Here is a 22,263-nt window from a genome sequence, read left to right as displayed (position 1 = left end):
GAAGAGGCGACTCCGGGATGCTGGCCTTCTAGGCAGAGTTGCAAAGAAACAGCCATATCTCAGACTGGCCAATAAAAAAAATTAAGATGGTCAAAAGAACACAGACACTGGACAGAGGAACTCTGCCTAGAAGGCCATCATCCCGGAGTCGCCTCTTTACTGTTGACGTTGAGACTGGTGTTTTGCGGGTACTATTTAATGAAGCTGCCAGTTGAGGACTTGTGCGGCGTCGGTTTCTCAAACTAGACACACTAATGTACTTGTCCTCTTGCTCGGTTGTGCACCGAGGCCTCCCACTCTTTCTATTCTGGTTAGAGCCAGTTTGCGCTGTTCTGTGAAAGGAGTAGTACACAGCATTGTGCGAGATCTTCAGTTTCGTGGCAATTTCTCGCATGGAATAGCTTTAATTTCTCAGAACAACAATAGACTGAGTTTCAGAAGAAAGTCTTTGTTTCTGGCCATTTTGAGCCTCTAATCGAACCTACAAATGCTGATGCTCCAAAACCTCCAATAGTCTAAAGATGGACAGTTTTATTGCTTCTTTAATCAGCACACAGTTTTCAGCTGTGCTAACATAATTGCAAAATGGTTTTCGAATGATCAATTAGCCTTTTAAAATTATAAACTTGGATTAGCTAACACAACGTGCCATTGGAACACCGGCATGATGGTTACTGATAATGGGCCTCTGTACGCCTATGTAGATATTCCATAACAAATCTGCAGTTTCTGCTACAATAGTCATTTACAACATTAACAATGTCTACACTGTATTTCTGATCAATTTGATGTTATTTTAATGGACAAAAAAAATGTCTAAGTGACCCCAAACTTATGAACGGTATTGTAGTTCTTAGAGTTTATTCTGAACTGAAGACAAGTGCAACCACGTTAAGTCTTAGCCTATTGGTGATAGTAATTTACTCTTAAGTAGGCTGAAATGTATCATGTATCTCATGTACACTGTAATTTCTTGAGTTAATTCTTTCATGACCAATAAATTATATTAGTTGAATTGAGTAAATGCATTCCTCATATTACAGAGTAATTATTTGATTATACACTTATAATTTAGTAGGTCTATTGGTAGTTGTTATATACACTACATATGCCTCAATAAATTAATGCTAGAATATTGGTCGCCAGGATTAGCTATTTGTATCCAGCCTCTTAATAATCGCATAACGATGAAAGTTGGACACATGTTCATTGTAGTCATACTGAGAGGTGTGGTCACTTCCTTGACTAGATTCTTCCAGAGATGCACAAGGCTTTTGTATTTTTTCACATAATATTGGAGTCAGATTGATAAATGTAGTTTATTATTATATTCAACATAACACCTACATAATAGTTGGATAACTGTTATTTTCTACGGTAGAGTAGGTCAGGGTGTGACAGGGGGGTTTTCTAGTTTAGTTTTTCTATGTTGTCATGTTCTAGTTTTGTATTTCTATGTTGGGTTTTGTTTGGGATGATCTCCAATTAGAGGCAGCTGGTCATCGTTGTCTCTAATTGGAGATCATACTTAAGTAGGTGTTTCTCCCACCTGGGTTTGTGGGAGATTATCTTTGAGTTAGTGTATGTTTCACCTCTGCGTCACGGTCTGTTGTTTTGTTATTCAGTTTATTTATATGTATTGCATAGTTTCACAGTGAAAATAAAATGTGGAACGACACACGCTGCACTTTGGTCCGCTCCTTCCTACGACAACCGTGACACATACGAGTTCACTTATTTGTACATTTTGAAGTGAAGTGTTGATTCTTTGAAGGGAAGTGTATAAACTTGTTTTAATTGTTAAACTACCATTCAAAATGAACTAGTGTCAATGTTTATTAATCACATATCACAATCCTGCAACAAAGAGGGGATAGAGGTTCTGTCTCTGTGTTGCATTCTCAAACGAACATTTCCTTTTTGTCTAGTTGTAAGATCTTCAATCTGATTTATTTGATTGTCTCTCTCTCTCTCAGTATATCAGCTATGTGAATCAATTTAGCAGCTTATCATATGGCATGCATCACCAATGCAGCCATAGGCCTACAGCATGATGGCATTACTGGCCTTATGGGCATCTGTCATCTGAAGCAGAAAATAGCTAAACTCACACATTGTTTACATGTTGAGATATATGTTCTCAATTTAAAATGATACCAGTAGACAATGTATATGATTTTTGTACATGGCCTTTTAAGTGCTGACATATAAAATGGTTTAGTGCAAATCCAACCCTTGTAAGTTAGGTACAGTGTCATCTTATTTTCATAATCAGGCTACAGGAGATGAGTATTACAGGTAGCATTTTATGAGCATCTTATTTTATTTAATTCATTTCCGCAATGTTGCTTGGAAAATGATTGCAGTTATTCCCATAGACAGTTTATGGTTGCTCTATGTATCACTGATCCTGGATAAGCTAGCGACTGGGCTAACACGGCTAACCTTTTAGGTCAATAATATCCCCTAGAATCTATTGATGCACTGGTGCGTCAATCTAAGCAACATAATGAATAAATCCCCATCAAAATACGTCAGTTGAAGCTAGAGATATGTTTTCTTCCATGGGCTGCGTCTCAATCCACAGTAACTACATATGGCGGCCTTCCGCATCTCGGTGGAAGGTGGCCGAGCTACAGAGGTGTTTGTCAGACCATGAGACAATCCCGAAAATCTGTCTTCTCGCGAAAACGTCTATAGTGTCTGAATGATGGTGTTCTCCATTGTGCTCTATCACATGACTCGTCTGAAGGTAAACGTTTAAAAAATGTATGGTAATATGGAGGTAGTTTTGTAGCTAAATGATCCATGGTATGACCCCCCCCTCCCCCAAACGTCTTAGGCTCGTAAGAAATTATATGCTGTTTTCATTAACATTTTGTTGGCTTTATAATCTTGATAGAAATTTAACTAACTTAGCTAGCTAGTTATACTGTCACGGGTACTTAGGGGAGGAGGAAGGAGTAGAGTCAAATGCAGGAGATATCGTCCAGTAGCTCGAAGTTTATTCACACCCAAACACTAGGTGATCAAAAGGCACTGGGAGTGCACAATACCCAAAAGGGAAACAGGTAATCCACAAAGGGAAAATCACGCACGGGGCGCAGCCCGGCGAGAAAATAAATCCTCCAATATAAAAACGATAGAGAAGACACGGCCACAGCGTATACCCGCTGACAAACAAACAATCCCGCACAACACACAACCCCAAAGGAACAAACTAAATACCCCCCCACTAATGACAGAAATGACAACAGGTGCGGACCTAGACAGACAAAACACAATGAACACAGAAACACAGATCGGCGGCAGCTAGTAGACCGGCTCGGACGACCGGCGAGCGCCGCCCGGCCGAGGAGGGGCACCATTTTCTGTGGATACTGTGACATATACATAGGTAGTTTATAAGGTTAGCTGACTTTTCTCAAAACGAACTTCATTGTGCCTAGCTACTTCTTGTCCCTGATGCTAGCCTTTACTGCCAAATATCACTTCAGAAACGTAAAAAAAAAATGGTGATATAGCCAGCATTGTAGACCATTTCTCCCCTCCTGCTGCAGCTTTAGCTCATCTCGAAATAACAGAGAAATGCTGTGAAAACCCACGCGCTGCAAACATTCCAAAATGTTTTGTCACCAGTGCTTGTTTTGTTATTTTTTGTCCTCACGGACTGTTGCTCCTAAGGCGCCTCACAACTAATCTGGTGAGCACCTTTGGAGCTTCGCCCAAGCAAGGCATTTGATTGGTTGGACGTGTTGCTTGGCATCACTGATTTACACTGGGTTCCGACCACTGAGGTATAATAAGAACTGGAGTATGCATCCAAGATGTCCGGCTGTTGTTTTCAAGGTAATCTAATCACGTTCGCATATGCTGATACATGGACAGTCTATATCCGGATTTCTTCCAGTTTAAACACCCTAACATCACATGCACACTAGCACTGAGGATGCACAGGTAGCAGTGTGAGCAGCGACAATGTCATCACGTGATCCAAAAACATGTCAGACATTGGATGAATATAACATGTAAATACTGTATCTTCGGCTGCGCTTGCCCACGCCTCCGCTACAATTATTTGAATAATTTGATGAACGTTTTGTGCACAAAGGTGATGACTAAAGTATTAGGAATTTTCAAATCTGACTTCTCTATGACAATTATCTTTCTGGGCCAGGCATCAGTTAAACTACAGTACCAAAACAACTCTGTAGGAGGAGTCTAAACTGTGCTTCTAGATCGGAACACTGGAACCTTGGTTCCGACCCCTCTTTAGCTGATTTCTGAAAACTTGGTCTCAGCCTTGGCGGGATTTGACCTTCTCATTAGATAGGAAGTGTTGAGTCCGGCATGGAGTACATTCTGGGCAACATAGGCTTTGCCCTAAACCATTAGGAACGAAGACCCCCTATGGGGTGGCGTTTTACGACATACAGTACCAGTCAAAAGTTTGGACACACCTACTCATTCACGGGTTTTTCTTTATTTTTACTATTTTCTACATTGTAGAATAAATATTGAAGACATCAAAAATATGAAATAACACATATGGAATCATGTAGTAACCAAAAAAGTGTTAAACAAATCAAAATATATTTTATATTTGAGATCCTTCAAAGTAGCCACCCTTTGCTTTGATGACAGCTTTGCACACTCTTGGCATTTTCTTAACCAGCTTCATGAGGTTGTCACCTGGAATGCATTTCAATTAACAGGTGTGCATTGTTAAAAGTTACATTTGTGGAATTTCTTTCCTTCTTGGTGAGTTTGAGCCAGTCAGTTGTGTTGTGACAAAGTAGGGGTGGTATACAGAAGATAGCCCTATTTGCTAAAATACCATATTACGGCAAGAACAGCTCAAATAAGCAAAGAGAAACAACAGTCCATCATTACTTGAAGACATGAAGGTCAGTCAATCCGGAACATTTCAAGAAAGTTTCTTCAAAAAATCAAGCGCTATGATGAAACTGGCTCTCATGAGGACCGCCACAGGAAAGGAAGACCAAGAGTTACCTCTGCTGCAGAGGATAAGTTCATTAGAGTTAACTGAACCTCAGATTGCAGCTCAAATAAATGCCATGCAGAGTTCAAGTAACAGACACATCTCAACATCAACTGTTCAGAGGAGACTGCGTGAATCAGGCCTTTGTGGTCAAATTGCTGCAAATAAACCACTACTAAAGGACACCAATAAGAAGAAGAGACTTGCTTGGGCCAAGAAACACAAGCAATGGACATTAGACCAATCCTTTGGTCTGATGAGTCCAAATTTGCAATTTTTGGTTCCAACTGCTGTGTCTTTGTGAGATGACGAATAGGTGAACGGATGATCTCTGCATGTGTAGTTCCCACTGAAGCATGGAGGAGGAGGTGTGGGGGTGCTTTGCTGGTGACACTGTCTGATTTTATTTAGAATTCAAGGCACACTTAACCAGCATGGGTACCATAGCATTCTGCAGCAATACGCCATCCCATCTGGTATCATTTGTTTTTCAACAGGACAATGACCATCACTCTCCTTCTTGGTCAAATAGCCCTTACACCTCCAGTCTGTGTAAGGGCTATTTGACCAAGAAGGAGAGTGATGGAGTGCTGCATCAGATGACCTGGCCTCTACAATCACCAGACATCAACCCAATTGAGATGATGTGAGATGAGTTGGACTGCAGAGTGAAGGAAAAGCAGCCAACAAGTGCTCAGCATATGTGGGAACTCCTTCAAGACTGTTGGAAAAGCATTCCAGGTGAAGTTGGTTGAGAGAATGTCAAGAGTGTGCAAAGCTGTCAAGACATAGGGTGTCTACTTTGAAGAATCTCAAATATAAAATATATTTGGATTTGTTTAACACTTTTTTTGGTTACTACATGATTCCATAAGTATTAGTTCATAGTTTTGATATCTTCACTATTATTCTACAACATAGAAAATAGTAAAAATAAAGAAAAACCCTTGAATGAGTAGGTGTGTCCAAACTTTTAACTGGTACTACATAACAATACTTACTGGGAATTGTAACTCCAGTTATATGAGTAAAGTGGAGGCCCCTAGGCCTTCGAGCCCTGCCCGATCTCAGGAGTCCCATTGAAAATATTTTTGGGGAGGCAAATTGAGGGAAATAGCCTCAATATATATAGGGGCACCTGTTCTCTCATACCCTCAAGGTGTGTGCATAATTAATTATCTCAGGCAATGCTGCCGCTGCAGCAGGGTAACCCAAAAAATGAGCAAAGCCTCCGTATCTACTCATACGACTGGAGTTACAATTCCCAGTAACTATCGTTCTTCTCTTTGCAATAAAGAAGCTTTTTATTTAATTCCATTTGTCCTCCAAGTGTTGCTGAATCTCCTCTCTACCTCAACACTTCCTTCATTACGAACAAGCTCAAACCTTTTGCAATATTACCATTGCATAGATCTTTTCAACTCATGAAGGAACAAACAAATCTTATTACATGCATGAGAGCATATAAGTGTTATATCAGTGTGGAGATCTATATTATGAGTTTGTTTCTACTATAACTCATCCTGTATCATAAACGTGTGTGTATTGTAGATTCCATACTAGGCTTATATCAGTTTTTGATACATTCTGTTATAATCCACTTTACAGCTATACCATTGTAGTGATCTATAAGAATATTTCATTATACTTCATAAATATAGCTTGACATAGTGCCTTCAGAAAGTATCCATACCCCTTGACTTAATCCACATTTTGTTGTGTTACAGCCTAAATTAAATATTGTTTTCCCTCACCCATCTATGCACAATATCTCATAATGACAAAGTGAAAACATGTTTTTAAAAATGTGGCCATATTTATTGAAAATGAAATACAGAAATATCTAATTTACATAATTATTCACACTCCTGAGTCAATACTTTGTTGAAGCACCTTTGGCAGCGATTACAGCTGAGTCTTTCTGGATAAGTCTCTGAAAGCTTTCCACACCTGGATTGTGCAACATTTGCCCATAATTCTTGCCTATTGGTCATTGCTAGACAACCAATTTTCAGGTCTTGCCATAGATTTTCAAGTAGATTGAAGTCAAAACTGTAACTCGGGCCACAGGATCATTCATTGTCTTCTTGGCAAGCAATTGCAGTGTAGATTTGGCCTTGTATTTTTGGTTATTATCCTGCTGAAAGGTGAATTAATCTCCCGGTGTCTGGTGGAAAGCCGACTGAACCAGCAGTCTAAGGCACTGCATCTCAGTGCTGGTTTGATTCCAGGCCATATCGCAACCGGCCGTGATTGGGAGTCCCATAGGGCGGCGCACAATTGGCCCAATGTCGTCCGGGTTATGGTTTGGACGGGGTAGGCCGTCATTGTAAATAAGAATTTGTTCTTAACTGACTTACCTAGTTAAATAAAGGTTAAATAAATTTAAAAAATGTGTTGGAGGAAACACTTTACAACTTGTGACCGAACTCAGCGTGTATGCGCCCGGCCTGCCACAAGGAGTCGCTAGAGCACAATGGGACAAGGACATCCCGGCAGGCCAAACCCTCCCATAACACGGACAACACTGGGCCAATTGTGCGCAGCCTCATGGGTCTCCTGGTCCCGGATGGTGAAAACCCTGAGCGGTTTCCTTCCTCTCCGGCAACTGAGTTCATAAGGATGCCTTTATCTTTGTAGTGACAGGGTGTATTGATACACCATCAAAAGCGTAATTAATAACTTGACCATGATCAAAGGGGTATTCAATGTGTGCTTTTTTTACCCATCTACCAATAGGTGCCCTTCTTTGCGAGGCATTGGAAAACCTCCATGGTCTTTGTGATTGAATCTGTGTTTGAAATTCACTGCTCAAATGAGGGCCCTTATAATTATCTGTATGTATGGGGTACAGAGATGAGGTAGTCATTCAAAAATCAGGTTTAACACTATTATTGCACACAGAGTGAGTCCATGCAACTTATTAAGCAGATGTTTACTCTTGAACGTATTTATGCTTACCATAACAATTGACTCAAGACATTTCAGCTTTTCATTTTTTAGTAATTTGTATTGTGCGTAGGCCAGCTTAAAATCCATTTTAAATCCAGGCTGTAACACAACAATATATGTAGAAAAAGTAAAGTGGTGTGAATACTTTCTGAAGGCACTGTATCATAAACAACTATTCTCATATTATAATAAAAACATGGCGCACTTGTAAAGGGCGCTTGCCCACGCCTCATATTCACAGCAGCCGTCACCAGAAATCATATGCAGCGGTTCTTCGAGCATTTTTGATACTTGGTATAACCGTTTTATTATGTCGAACGCCCCTTCAACACTGAAAATGAATGCAGATTGACTGACTATGAAAAAGAGACGAAATTAAGTGGTGCTTTTTCATCAATCGACAATAAGGACAAAAGAGGGTAAATGCGCAGGATTGGGACCGTGGCAAGTCAAAGCAGCAACAAATTGCTCCGCGTATTTCTATGAACCGAGTGCTACTTCTCTCCAGATGAGTTTCACTGAGTTTACATCCGGGTTTTTTCCCTAGGCAATGGAAGGCGTAGTACCCATGTTCCTTAGGCAAAGTGAAATAAATTCGCAGCACCGTGACAAAAAAATAGTTCGCTTTTCAAACACATTTTCGTTTCACCTTGTGACGAAAATCGACTCAAAATGAATAACTTCAACAATATACTATTAATGAATCAATCGATTTGGGGTACAACGGCTACAATTGTCACATTTAAGAAATAGTTTTCCTACCCCCTTCTTCTCCCTTCTCTTGAGCGCATTGATAACAGTTGTGCTCAGGCTGTGGTGAATGAGATTGAAGAAGAGTTCTTGTTTTGTATCTCAGTTTCTCTCTTTTTGGACACATTTTATTTAAACAAATAAAAATATACTACGGAGATCTCACACTCTAATCAATGGAGGGTATTTTAATATTTACATCATAATTGTATCGGATATTCGGTAGAGAGGTATTGGGTTGTTTTGTAAATATTTATTTAATAAATTTCTGAGGAGAGAAGGACTGCTGCTGAGTAGAGTGGAGGGTAAGTGCACGTTGGGATCTTTTATTATTATTTGAAGTTTCATTTTCATTGTTTAGAAACTTTCGTTGTTTTCGCATGCATTTGATCCCTACATCCGTAATTCGTCGTGTGTTATTATAGGCAAGATGGCTTGAAGGATACTGTTTTTATTCATAGCTATTTCTTATGATAGGAGTTGGATGATACTCTAGCTAGCGAAGTGCCCTGCTATTGGAGGGCAGCGGACATGGCTAGCTAGAAAGGGGTTGATTCTAACTTGTAACCAGCAGCGCGTGCCTATTTGTGATAATTTAGTCAAATTCTATATTTGAAGCTGTCCCAAAAATATTTTTCTTAATCTTATGCTACCGGTGTTTATTTTATTTTATAATTACTTAGCTACCTAGATTGACAGCTAGCTTGTTTTCTAACGTACATTTAGGGTTGACAGTTTTATGTGGCTTATGTAGCGAGCTAGCTAGCTTGCTCTTGTAGTGATTGGCTTCTGTGAAAGCTCGACCTGTATTAGCCGGTTATTTTAGCTTGCGAAGAGGCTAGCTAACGTTAGCTAGTTGACGTGGATGTCTATGTATACCTTTTTTTAGTTAGTGATAGGTTATTTTGAAACGAGTTTTAAATCGTGAAAGTTAACTAATAAAGTCTGACTCCATCCCATTGGCTAACAACGTGATGTTGTTCTCTCTAGTTTGCACCAACTAGCTATGTAACAAGCCATTTCTAGCTACCTGGCTAACGAAGTCGAATTAAACGTGCGCGAGCGGCTGGACAGCGCAAGATGGCTAGCAATTTGTACTCTTATAAATGAAAGTTATAAAACACTTGTTTTGTTGACGCTGAAATACTGTTAGTATAAAATATTATCAAATATGTTAGCTCAGTATGAAAACATTACAATTTGAAACCCATCATTTCAAATGTCTTAGGTAAATTTCTATTTGATTCACATCTTACCTAGGCCTAGCGTTCAATGGTATGTGATGGTGCCTGAAGTTTACCTAACCGGCTAGTTAGCTACCTACCTAACTTATTCAGATCCAAAGAGACTGCGCCTTGAAAGCAGTCTTCCTAGATAGTGGTATTAAAACAAGCCAATAAGAGAAGTCACTGTTATCTATTTCAGACAGAAAAAGACAATGCAACTGGTAGCATGGCATTGTGCATAGCCGGGCCAAATAGTGCTAAAGAGGAGTTTGGGCCCTTATGTTATGAAAACGAATCAACATGCTCACGGTGTAATTTTATAGATTGAACGCCATATTAATCATTATGAAAAATGTAGCCTACTGTTTGCCCCCCAAAAGGCTTTAAAATGGCCAAAGTGAGGGCCATTTAGGATGTTTGTGTAAGGTCATGTGTCTATGCAGTACAGTCTATTTAAAAGGTAGCCTTATTTAACTAGGAAAAGTAAGATGAGGTCCTCATCAAGGCATCATAAAGGTTCCAAATCCTTATGCTTCACAGAACTGAACAAAAGTGGACTGTCCCTTTTGTGTGGGTGTATGTAGGCCTAGGCCTGTGAGTGTGCATGTGTATTTAGATCAATCCCCAATGCTGGCTTTAAAAATAACCTCAAACCATAAAACAATACTGTGAGGTTGTAATCTTCTATCTCTAGCATAAATGAAGTGAAATAGTGTTGAATGGAAGAGAGCGAGGTTGCTCTGTTGGCACTGACAGGGTAGGAGATGAGGTGGCTGTCATTCTGTGCGTCTCACCTCAGCAGGTTAATTACTAGACTGAACCGCATGCCTTTACTCTGATAAAGGCTACCTGCTTAAATGGTCTCGTAAGCTATTCTTTTCTGAACATTAGATGAAGTACAGATTACTTAGATCGTGTGAAAGTGAAATTTGATAGCTTACAATTAGGGGTATAATTTCTAAGTAATGTTTTTTTTTTGACTGTTCTACTGCTGGTCTGTAGGACGGCTCCATACTTTAGAATGGCCACTGGAATTTTTATGAAGTGACTCAAGCTTTAAATTACACATACTCTTACTTACTCAGCTTTTCTAGCTTCATAAAATCAACCTCTAAAAAAAAAAATAATTTCATGTAAAGTAACTGTAGCCCACCTAATGAATTATGTGAGATTTCCTGATTACGTTTTACACTAGTAGGTTTCAAACCAATCTGTGTCATTAGGAAGCATGGGTACTGGATTGTACAGGTGGTTTAGATCAGAAATTGCGACCCACTGCTACCGATGGACTGTTATACGTGCTATTACTGTCTGTTATGACCACAACCATGCATGAGAATTAATGTTTGGTCAACCCACATTTGGTTGTGAATTGTCCTGCAGGTTGTCCACTCATGTTTAACATGACAGACTTCAGTATGGCATCACTGTAATACTGTCACCTTACACGTGACTTTGGCTCGGTTGCTCTGGTGGTTTTCCAACATTGGGATAACTTTAACATGCTGAAAGTCCCATTTGTGGTGGTGGGGAATCTCATGTACGGCTAATGGGCTCTGCTTGTCCTGTCTTGCAGGGAGTCGGAGAGATTGGAGACCAGTCACACTGCCAGGTGGTGAGTACTGCAACAGCTCCCGTTGTAATTGTTCACTTGGCTCACAGCCTTGGCCCGGAAATCAATCGGACTGGACGGCTGTAACATCGCCTCGGACAGACTCGTTGGTTTCCTGGTTCTCACTGTCTATTAATTGTTTGAGCCACAGAACTAGCCAAATGGATGCTTTTGTGAACTTGGCTTTTAGTCATTGCTCTGCGAATGTCATTTCCGAGTTGTTTTATTTACTCTCGTGCATGCGGAGAACAAAAATCCCAATTCAGAAGACAACGGAATTATTGTCTTTCTTTTGACATTGCACGCAGATCCATAAACCAAGGCGGTCATGCAGGATTTAAAGTGCGGTCTCTTTGGCATAGTAATACTTTGGGCCTTTGAATCAATGAGCTTTACGCAAATGCATATCATAATTACAGTTCCTTTAGGTCTGTCAGGGGGGCAGTTGGCATAAACACAAAAAATCTCGAAATATATTTCTGTAATATAATTTGCGAATTACCTGTCCTATAGGATATTTGTGTGAACATTTTAATTAATACATAACAAAACAGCTGTTTTCAAATACAATCTAGGCCTCTCATTTAATTTAACCATGAACATTTTAATTCGGTCTAATAAATAACAAAACATGTCTGTCTACGAACTCCAGGGCCGGCCCGCCCCACACCCCATTTCTGCTGTGATTCAGCACCGCAGCAGAGGAAAAAGGCCACTCTAGGCACCCACAAAATGAAGAAATTATTAAATTGATGTTGGACAATAAAATTCAATATGTAAGTAAATAAACAAAAGTCTTCTTCATTGAGTAAGCATATTTTACAATGCTCCTGTGAAACGAGGCCCGCGCCATGCATTTATGAAAGCACTTGTTTCCAAATATCACATTTTATCTCACTCTTTTAACAGTTCTACTGGATGATGTTAACAAATGTTATGTTTATTGTACACTAAACAACATTTTTTACATAACATGTAAAGTGTTGGTCCCATGTTTCATCAAATCAAAGTTTATTTGTCACGTGCGCTGAATGCAACAGGTGTAGACCTTAAAGTGAAATGCTTACTTACAGGCTCTAACCAATAGTGCAAAAAAGGTATTAGGTAAACAATAGGTAAGTAAAGAAATAAAACAACAGTAAAAAGAGGCGAGGCTACATACAGACACCACTTAGTCAGGCTGATTGAAGTAGTATGTAGATATGGTTACAGTGACTATGCATATATGATCAGCAGAGAGTAGCAGTAGCGTAAAAGAGGGGTTGGCGAGTGGTGGGTGGCGGGACACAATGCATATAGCCCGGTTAGCCAATGTGCGGGAGCACTGGTTGGTCGGCCCAATTGAGGTAGTATGTACATGAATGTATAGTTAAAGTGACTATGCATATATGATAAACAGAGAGTAGCAGCAGCGTAAAAAGAGGGGTGGGGACACACACAATGCAAATAGTCCGGGTAGCCATTTGATTACCTGTTCAGGAGTCTTATGGCTTGGGGGTAAAAACTGTTGAGAAGCCTTTTTGTCCTAGACTTGGCACTCTGTTACCGCTTGCAATGCGGTAGTAGAGAGAAGTCTATGGCTGTGGTCTTTGACAATTTTTAGTGCCTTCCTCTGACACCGCCTGGTGTAGAGGTCCTGGATGGCATGCAGCTTAGCCCCAGTGATGTACTGAGCCATATGCACTACCCTCTGGAGTGCCTAGCGTTCAGAGGCTGAGCAATTGCTGTAACAGGCAGTGATGCAACCAGTCAGGATGCTCTCGATATTGAAGCTGTAGAACCTTTTGAGGATCTCAGGACCCATGCCAAATCTTTTTAGTTTCCTGTGGGGGAATAGGCTTTGTCGTGCCCTCTTCACAACTGTTTTGGTGTGTTTGGACCATTCTAGTTTGTTGGTGATGTGGACACCAAGGAACTTGAAGCTCTCAACCTGCTCCACTACAGCCCCATCGATGAGAATTGGGGCATGCTCGGTCCTGTTTTTCCTGTAGTCCACAATCATCTCCTTAGTCTTGGTTACGTTGAGGGATAGGTTGTTATTCTGGCACCACCCGGCCAGGTCTCTGACCTCCTCCCTATCGGCTGTCTCGTTGTTGTCGGTGATCAGGCCTACCACTGTTCTGTCATCTGCAAACTTAATGATGGTGTTGGAGTCGTGCCTGTCCATGCAGTCGTGGGTGAACAGGGAGTACAGGAGAGGGGACTGAGCACGCACCCCAGGGGAGCTTCAGTGTTGAGGATCAGCGTGGCAGATGTGTTGCTACCTACCCTCACCACCTGGGGGCGGACCTTCAGGAAGTCCAGGATCCAGTTGCAGAGGGAGGTGTTTAGTCCCAGGGTCCTAAGCTTAGTGATGAGCTTTGAGGGTACTATGGTGTTGAACGCTGAGCTGTAGTCAATGAATAGCATTCTCACATAAGTGTTCCTTTTGTCCAGGTGGGAAGGGGCAGTGTGGAGTGCAATGGAGATTGCATCATCTGGGATCTGTTTGGGCGGTATGCAAATTGGAGTGGGTCTAGGGTTTCTGGGATAATGGTGTTGATGTGACCCATGACCAGCCTTTTAACCTCTTACATCTAGACGTTCCGCTAGCGGAACACCTGCTCCAATATCCAATGATGGGCGTGGCGTGAAATACAAACTCCTCTAAAAACCAGAACACTCCAATTTTGCAAACATATGACTATTTTACACAAAAAACAAAACCACAGCTAAATGCAGCACTAACCTTTGATCTTCATCAGATGACAACCCTAGGACATTATGTTATACGATGCATGCATGTTTTGTTCAATCAAGTTCATATTTATATCAAAAACCAGCTTTTTTACATTAGCATGTGACGTTCAGAACTAGCATACCCCCCGCAAACATCCGGTGAATTTACAAAATTACTCACGATAAACGTTCACAAAAAACATAATTATTTTAAGAATTATAGATACAGAACTCCTCTATGCACTCGATATGTCCGATTTTAAAATAGCTTTTCGGTGAAAGCACATTTTGCAATATTCTCAGTAGATAGCCCAGCCATCACGGCTAGCCATTTAGACACCGACCAAGTTTAGCCCTGACCAAACTCTGATTTACTATTACAAAAGTTTGATTACCTTTGCTGTTTTCGTCAGAATGCACTCCCAGGACTGCTGGGACCAAATGTTGGTTTGGTCCAAAATAATCCATCTTTATATCCAAATAGCGGCGTTTTGTTCGTGCGTTCAAGACGCTATCCGAAGTGTAAATAAGGGTCACGAGCATGGCGCAATTCGTGACAAAATATTTCTAAATATTCCATTACCGTACTTCGAAGCATGTCAACCGCTGTTTAAAATCAATTTTTATGCAATTTTTCTCGTAAAAAAGCGATAATATTCCGACCGGGAATCTTCGTTTAGGTAAACAGACGAAAGAAAACAAGGCATGGGGTCGACGCGGGCACGCGCCTGAGTCTCACAGTACTGTAACTAGCCACTACCCAAACGCGCTACTTTTTTTCAGCCAGAGCCTGCAAAGCCACGATTCAGCTTTTTGCCGCCTTCTGAGAGCCCATGGGAGCCGTAGGAAGTGTCACGTAACAGCAGAGATCCTCTGTAATGGATAGAGATAATCAAGAAGGGCAAGAAATTGTCAGACAGGGCACTTCCTGCATGGAATCTTCTCATGTTTTGGCCTGCCAAATGAGTTCTGTTATACTCACAGACACCATTCAAACAGTTTTAGAAACTTTGGAGTGTTTTCTATCCAAAGCTAATCATTATATGCATATTCTAGTTTCTGGGCAGGAGTAATAATCAGATTAAATCGGGTATGTTTTTTTATCCGGCTGTGAAAATACTGCCCCCTAGCCATAACAGGTTAAAGCACTTCATGGCTACGGGCGTGAGTGATACGGGTCTGTAGTCATTTAGGCAGGTTGCCTTTGTTTTCTTGGGCACATGCTGGTATTACAGACTCAATCAGGGACATGTTGAAAATGTCAGTGAAGACACCTGCCAGTTGGTCAGCACATGCCCAGAGCACATATCCTGGTAATCCGTCTGGCTCCGCAGACTTGTGTATGTTGACCTGTTTAAAGGTCTTATTCAGGTCGGTTACGGAGAGCGTGATCACGCAGTCGTCCGGAACTGTTGATGCCGCATGCATGCCTCAGTGTTGCTTGCCTCGAAGCGAGCATCGACGTGATTTAGCTCATCTGGTAGGCTCGTGTCACTGGGCAGCTCGCGGCTGTGCTTCCCTTTGTGGTATGTAATAGTTTGCAAGCCCTGCCACATAAGACGAGCGTCGGAGCCGGTGTAGTATGATTCAATCTTAGCCCTGTATTGACGCTTTGCCTGTTTGATGGTTCGTCGCAGGGCATAGCATGATTTCTTGTGAGCTTCCGGGTTAGAGTCCCGCACCTTGAAAGCGGCAGCTCTAGCCATTAGCTCATGCCTGAATTCCATGGCTTCTGGTTGGGGTATGTACGTACAGTCACTGTGGGGATGGCGTCCTCGATGCACTTATTGATAAAGCCAGTGACTGATGTGGTGTACTCCTCAATGCCATCAGAAGAATCCCGGAACATGTTCCAGTCTGTGATAGCAAAACAGTCCTGTAGTGTAGCATCTGCTTAATCTGACCACTTTTTTTTATAGCCCGAGTCACTGGTCCCGAGTCACTGGTGCTTCCTGCTTTAATTTTTGCTCGTAAGCAGGAATAAGGAGGATAGAGTTGTGGTCGGATTCACCAAATGGAGGGCGAGCGAGAGCTTTGTACGCATCTCTGTGTGTGGAGTAAAGGTGATCTAGATTTTTTTCCCTCTGGTTGCACATTTAACATGTTGATAGAAATTTGGTAGAACTGATTTAAGTTTCCCTGCATTAAAGACTCCGGCCACTAGGAGCTCCGCCTCTGGGTGAGTGGTTTCCTGTTTGCTTATTTCCTTATACCGCTGACTGATTTGCGGTCTTAGTGCCAGCATCTGTCTGTGGTGGTAAATAAACAGCCACGAAAAGTATAGCTGAACTCTCTAGGCAAGTAGTGTGGCCTGCAATTTATCACAATATACTCTACCTCAGGCGAGCAAAATCTAGAGTCTTCCTTAGATTTCGCGCACCAGCTGTTGTTTACAAAAATGCACAGACCGCCCGGAGTGTGCTGTTCTATCTTGCCGGTGCAGCGTATATCCCACTAGCTGAATATCCATGTCGTCATTCAGCCACGATTCTGTGAAACATAGGATATTCGTTTTTGATGTCCCGTTGGTAGGATATTCGTAATCATACCTTGTCAAATGTATTGTCCAATGATTGCACGTTGGTGAGTAGTATTGACGGTAACGGCAGCTTTCCCACTCGCCTTCTCTGGGTCCTGACCAGGCACCGGCTCTTTGTCCTCTGTACCTGCGTCGCTTCCTCTTGCAAATAACGGGGATGTCGGCCCTGTGGGGTGTTTGGAGAATGTCTTGTGCGTCCTCCTTGTTGTAGAAAAAATCTTCGTCTAATCTGAGGTGAGTCATCGCTGTCCTGATATCCAGAAGCTCTTTTTTGCCGTAAGATACGGTTGCAGAAACATTATGTACAAAATAAGTTACAAAGGTTGGGCGCCCGTAAAACTGCTGCCATTTCTTCCGGCGCCATTTTATTAGCTGAAATAAAAGGTCCCCAAAATTTTCCAAAGGCACACGAAGATTATTTCTCAAAGTTTTGCACAAATTTGTTTACATCCCTGTTAGTGAGCATTTCTACTTTGCCAAGATCCATACCTGGCAGGTGTGGCATATCAAGAAGCTGATTAAATGGCATGATCATTACACAGGTGCACCTTGTGCTAGGGACAATAGAAGGCCACTCTAAAATGTGCAGTTTTATCACACAACACAATGCCACAGATGTCTGAAGTTTTGAGGGAGCGTGCAATTGGAATGCTGACTGCAAGAATGTCCACCAGAGCTGTTGCCAGAAAATTGAATGTTAATTTATTTACCATAAGCCGCCTCCTTTTATAGAATTTGGCAGTACTTCCCACTAGAGGTCGACCGATTGTTTTTCAATGCCGATTTGTTTTCTTGTTTTTAAATTACATTTTTGTAATAATGACAATTACAACAATACTGAATGAACACTTTTATTTTAACTTAATATAATACATCAATAAGATCAATTTTGCCTCAAATAAATAATGAAACATGTTCAATTTGGTTTAAATAATGCAAAAACAAAGTGTTGGAGAAGAAAGTAAAAGTGCAATATGTGCCATGTAAAAAAGCTAATGTTTATTAAGGTCCTTGCTCAGAACATGAGAACATATGAAAGCTGGTGGTTCCTTTTAACATGAGTCTTCAATATTCCCAGGTAAGAAGTTTTAGGTTGTAGGAATTATAGGACTATTTCTCTCTATACCATTTGTATTTCACATACGTTTGACTATTGGATGTTCTTATAGGCACTTTAGTATTGCCAGTGTAACAGTATAGCTTCCGTCCCTCTCCTCGCCCCTACCTGAGCTCAAACCAGGAACACATCGACAACAGCCACCCTTGAAGCATCGTTACCCATCGCTCTACAACTACTTCAAGGTCTCAGAGCGAGTGACGTCACAGATTGAAACGCTATTAGCACGCACCCCATTAACTAACTAGCTAGCCATTTCACATCGGTTACACCAGCCTAATCTCGGGAGTTCATAGGCTTGAAGTCATAAACAGCTCAATGCTTGAAGCACAGCGAAGAGCTGCTGGCAAACGCATGAAAGTGCTGTTTGAATGAATGCTTACAAGTCAGACTGCTCTATCAAATATCAAATCATAGCCTTAATTATAACATAATAAAACACAGAAATACGAGCCTTAGGTCATTAATATGGTCAAATCCGGAAACTATAATTTCGAAAACCAAATGTTTATTCTTTGTGAAATACAGAACCGTTCCATATTTTATCTAACGGGTGGCATCCCTAAGTCTAAATATTGCTGTTACATTGCACAACCTTCAGTGTTATGTCATAATTATATACAATTCTGGCAAAATAATTACTGTCTTTGTTAGGAAGAAATGGTCTTCACACATTTCGCAACGAGCCAGGCGGCCCAAACTGCTGCATATACCCTGACTGCTTGCACGGAACGCAAGAGAAGTGACACAATTTCCCTAGTTAAAAGAAATTCATGTTAGCAGGCAATATTAACTAAATATGCAGGTTTAAAAATATATACTTGTGTATTGATTTTAAAGAAAGGCATTGATGTTTATGGTTAGGTACACAGTGATGCAATGACAGTGCTTTTTTCGCGACTGCACTTGTTAAATCATCACCCTTTTGGCGACGTAGGCTGTGATTCGATGAGAAATTAACAGGCACCGCATCGATTATATGCAACGCAGGACAAGCTAGATAAACTAGTAATATCATCAACCATGTGTAGTTAACTAGTGATTATGTTAAGATTGATTGTTTTTTATAAGAGAAGTTTAATGCTAGCTAGCAACTTACCTTGGCCTTTGCTGCACTCGCGTAACAGGTAGTCAGCCTGCCACGCAGGCTCCTCGTGGATGGCAATGTAATCGGCCACAATCGGTGTCCAAAAATGCCAAATGGCCAATTACCGATTGTTATGAAAACTTGAAATCGGCCCTAATTAATCGGCCATTCCGTTTAATCGTTCGACCTCGACTTCCAACCGCCCTCACAACTGCAGACCACATGTAACCACTCCAACCCAGGACCTCCACATCTGACTTCTTCACCTTCGGGATTATATGAGACCAGCCACCCGGACAGCTGATGAAACTGTGGGTTTTCACAAACAAAGAACTTCTGCACAAACTGTCAGAAACCATCTCAAGGAAGTTCATTTGCGTGTTTGTTGTCTTTACTAGGGTCTTGACCTGACAATGCTATTATCCCACAGCTCACCCCGAAATGCTTTTCATTCCTGGTAATTGCATTCAATAACAAATCACCCCCTGTCTGTTACCACAGAAGGGGCCTGTTTTTAAGAGCTGTCTGCCCCTTTCCTAGCTAGGTTACAAGGCGCTTTGTTGCCTGTATCTATGACTGGTCGGTAGGGTAACCTCCATGATGAAGTCTATTTTTGTGTAGTCCAGCCCTGGGTGCCAGACAGTTACCAGAACACACCTTATAACCTAAATTGAGTGAGGTTTGTTGTGACAACAGTACCCACAAGTGGCACTGCCAATCGGGGTACGTCACTGATCGCCAGAGCCCTTGTACCCAGAGTAGGCTGGGCTTTAGGCAAACCTTGGCTCATGAACAGTTTCAGCTCCAAGTTCCACAGTGTTCATGGGTGTCAAGTGTTGTCTCCCGTGTTAGTTGTTCAATTAAGTGTCCCGTCTCCAAATCCAGACACAAATCCAGACAAGAGGGGTGGACATGGAAACATAACCACACTCTCCCAGTCCACAATGTGGTGTCTTGCCCCTCAGATGGCACTTCACGGGAGGTAAGCTGTCTGCTCTGACCAATGAGGCGCATGTGAGCAGTGACGTCGGGGTACGGGATACAATTTGTTGTGCTTTCCCCGCCCTTCTGCTGCGTTTTCACGTCAACTGTTCCCGAGGCCTCAGCGCCCGTTTTGAGGGAGGAAATATCCTCCCTTCTCCAGAAGCAGGCAATCCGATTAGTTCCTATGTCGGAGATCCAGGACGGCTGGTACAGCTGGTATTTCCTGGTTCCGAAAAGGGACGGGACTTTGCGTCCCATTCTAGACCTACAGTACCAGTCAAAAGTTTGGACACACCTACTCATTCAGGGTTTTTTGTTGTTTTTTTTGTATTTTATACATTGTAAAACTAATAGTGAAGACATCAAAACTATGAAATAACACAAATGGAATCATGTAGTAACCAAAAAAGTGTTTAACAAATCAAAATATAGTTGCCTTGATGACAGCTTTGCACACTCTTGGCGTTCTCTCAACTAGCTTCACCTGGAATGCTTGTCCAACAGTCTTGAAGGAGTTCCCACATATGCTGAGCACTTGTTGGCTGCTTTTCCTTCACTGTTTGGTCCAATTCATCCCAAACCATCTCAATTGGGTTGAGGTCAGGTGATTGTGGAGGCCAGGTCATCTGGTGCAGCACTCCATCACTCTCCTTCTTGGTCAAATAGCCCTTACAGAGTCTGGAGGTGTGTTGGGTCATTGTCCTGTTGAAAAACAAATGATAGTCCCACTAAGCCCAAACCAGATTGGATTGTGTATTGTTACAGAATGCTGTGGTAGCCTTTCTGGTTAAGTATTCTAAATAAATCACAGACAATGTCACCAGCAAAGCACCATCACACCACCTCTTCCATGCTTCATGGTGGGAACCACACATGCGGCGATCATCCGTTCACCTACTCTGCGTCTCAGAAAGACACGGCGGTTGGAACCAAAACTCTCAAATTTGGACTCATCAGACCAAAGGACAGATTTCCACCGGTCTAATGTCCATTGCTCATGTATCTTGGCCCAAGCAAGTCTCTTCTTATTGGTGTCCTTAAGTAGAGGTTTCTTTGCAGCAATTCGACAATGAAGGCCTGATTCACGCAGTCTCCTCTGAACAGTTGATGTGTCTGTCACTTGAACGCTGAAGCATTTATTTGGGCTGCAATTTCTGAGGCTGGTAACTCTAATGAACTTATCATCTGCAGCATAGGTAACTCTGGATCTTCCTTTCCTGTGGCGGTCCTCATGAGAGCCAGTTTCATCATAGCGCTTGATGGTTTTTACAATTGCAGTTGAAGAATCATTCAAAGTTCTTGAAATTGTCCACATTAATGATGGACCATCTTTTCTCGTTGCTTATTTGAGCTGTTCTTGCCATAATATGGACTTGGTCTTTGACCAAATAGGGCTATCTTCTGTATACCACCCCTAACTTGTCACAACACAACTGATTGGCTCAAACGCATTAAGAAGGAAAGAAATTCCACAAATTAACCTTTAACAAGGCTCACCTGTTAATTTAAATGCATTCCAGGTGACTACCTCATGAGCTGGTTGAGAGAATGCCAAGAGTGTGCAAAGCTGTCATCAAGGCAAAGGGTGGCTACTTTGAAGGATCTCAAATATAAAATATATTTCGTTTAACACTTTTTTTTGGTTACTACATGATTCCATATGTTATTTCATATTTTTAATGTCTTCACTATTATTCTACAATGTAGAAAATTGTAATAATAGAAACTCTTGAATGAGTAGGTATGTCAACTTTTGTCTAGTACTTTACGTACCCCCAACAGGCACCTCAATCTACAAATTCAAAATAGCCGCCGGCTATTACAGGGGATTGTTTGGTGGTAGCAGAGTATAGGGAACAAGCAGTGTTACACACATCCATGCTTCTTTCCTGTATCTTCTCGAAGCTGAATAAGAAACCAGAAAAAGAGCTGTCTCACTCCATCTCAGTGCTTTCCTCTTCTGGGTCTCGAGCTAGACTCACTCGCCTGTCATGCTTTTCTATCCCCACAGAGGGTGCTCTGGTTATCCAAATTTCGGCTGGTCACGCAGTGCGTTTTCACCTGTGCCTGTCGGACCCTCCTTCATGCTTTAACCTCTCTAGGGGAGGTGGGACGAAATCGTCCCACACTATTCAACAGCCATTGAGAAATCAGAGCGCCAAATTTAAAACCACAAAATGTCATAATTCAAAGTTCTCAAACAGGACTATTTTACACCATTTTATAGATACACTTCTCCTGAATCGAACCACGTTGTCCGATTTCCAAAAGGCTTT

General features: G+C 41.5%; 1 protein-coding gene across 7 annotated transcripts in view; it reads left to right on the top strand.

The window, feature by feature from the left end:
* Nucleotides 1–8,768: 8,768 nt before the first annotated feature.
* The window catches only part of phf21ab (PHD finger protein 21Ab), a 74,413-nt gene continuing 60,918 nt past the window's right edge, over nt 8,769–22,263 (top strand). For all 7 annotated transcript variants that reach the window (XM_045688058.1, XM_014123996.2, XM_014123997.2 and 4 more), the window contains exons 1-2: nt 8,769–9,009; nt 11,507–11,545. The gene's annotated coding sequence lies outside the window, so the exon portion shown is untranslated. The remainder of the gene's footprint in view (nt 9,010–11,506; nt 11,546–22,263) is intronic.

This window comes from Salmo salar, chromosome ssa10 (genome assembly GCF_905237065.1).
Source record: "Salmo salar chromosome ssa10, Ssal_v3.1, whole genome shotgun sequence".
Classification (NCBI taxonomy): Eukaryota; Metazoa; Chordata; class Actinopteri; order Salmoniformes; family Salmonidae; genus Salmo; species Salmo salar.
Note: the sequence above shows the minus strand (reverse complement) of the source record. Positions and strands in the feature narration are given on the sequence as shown.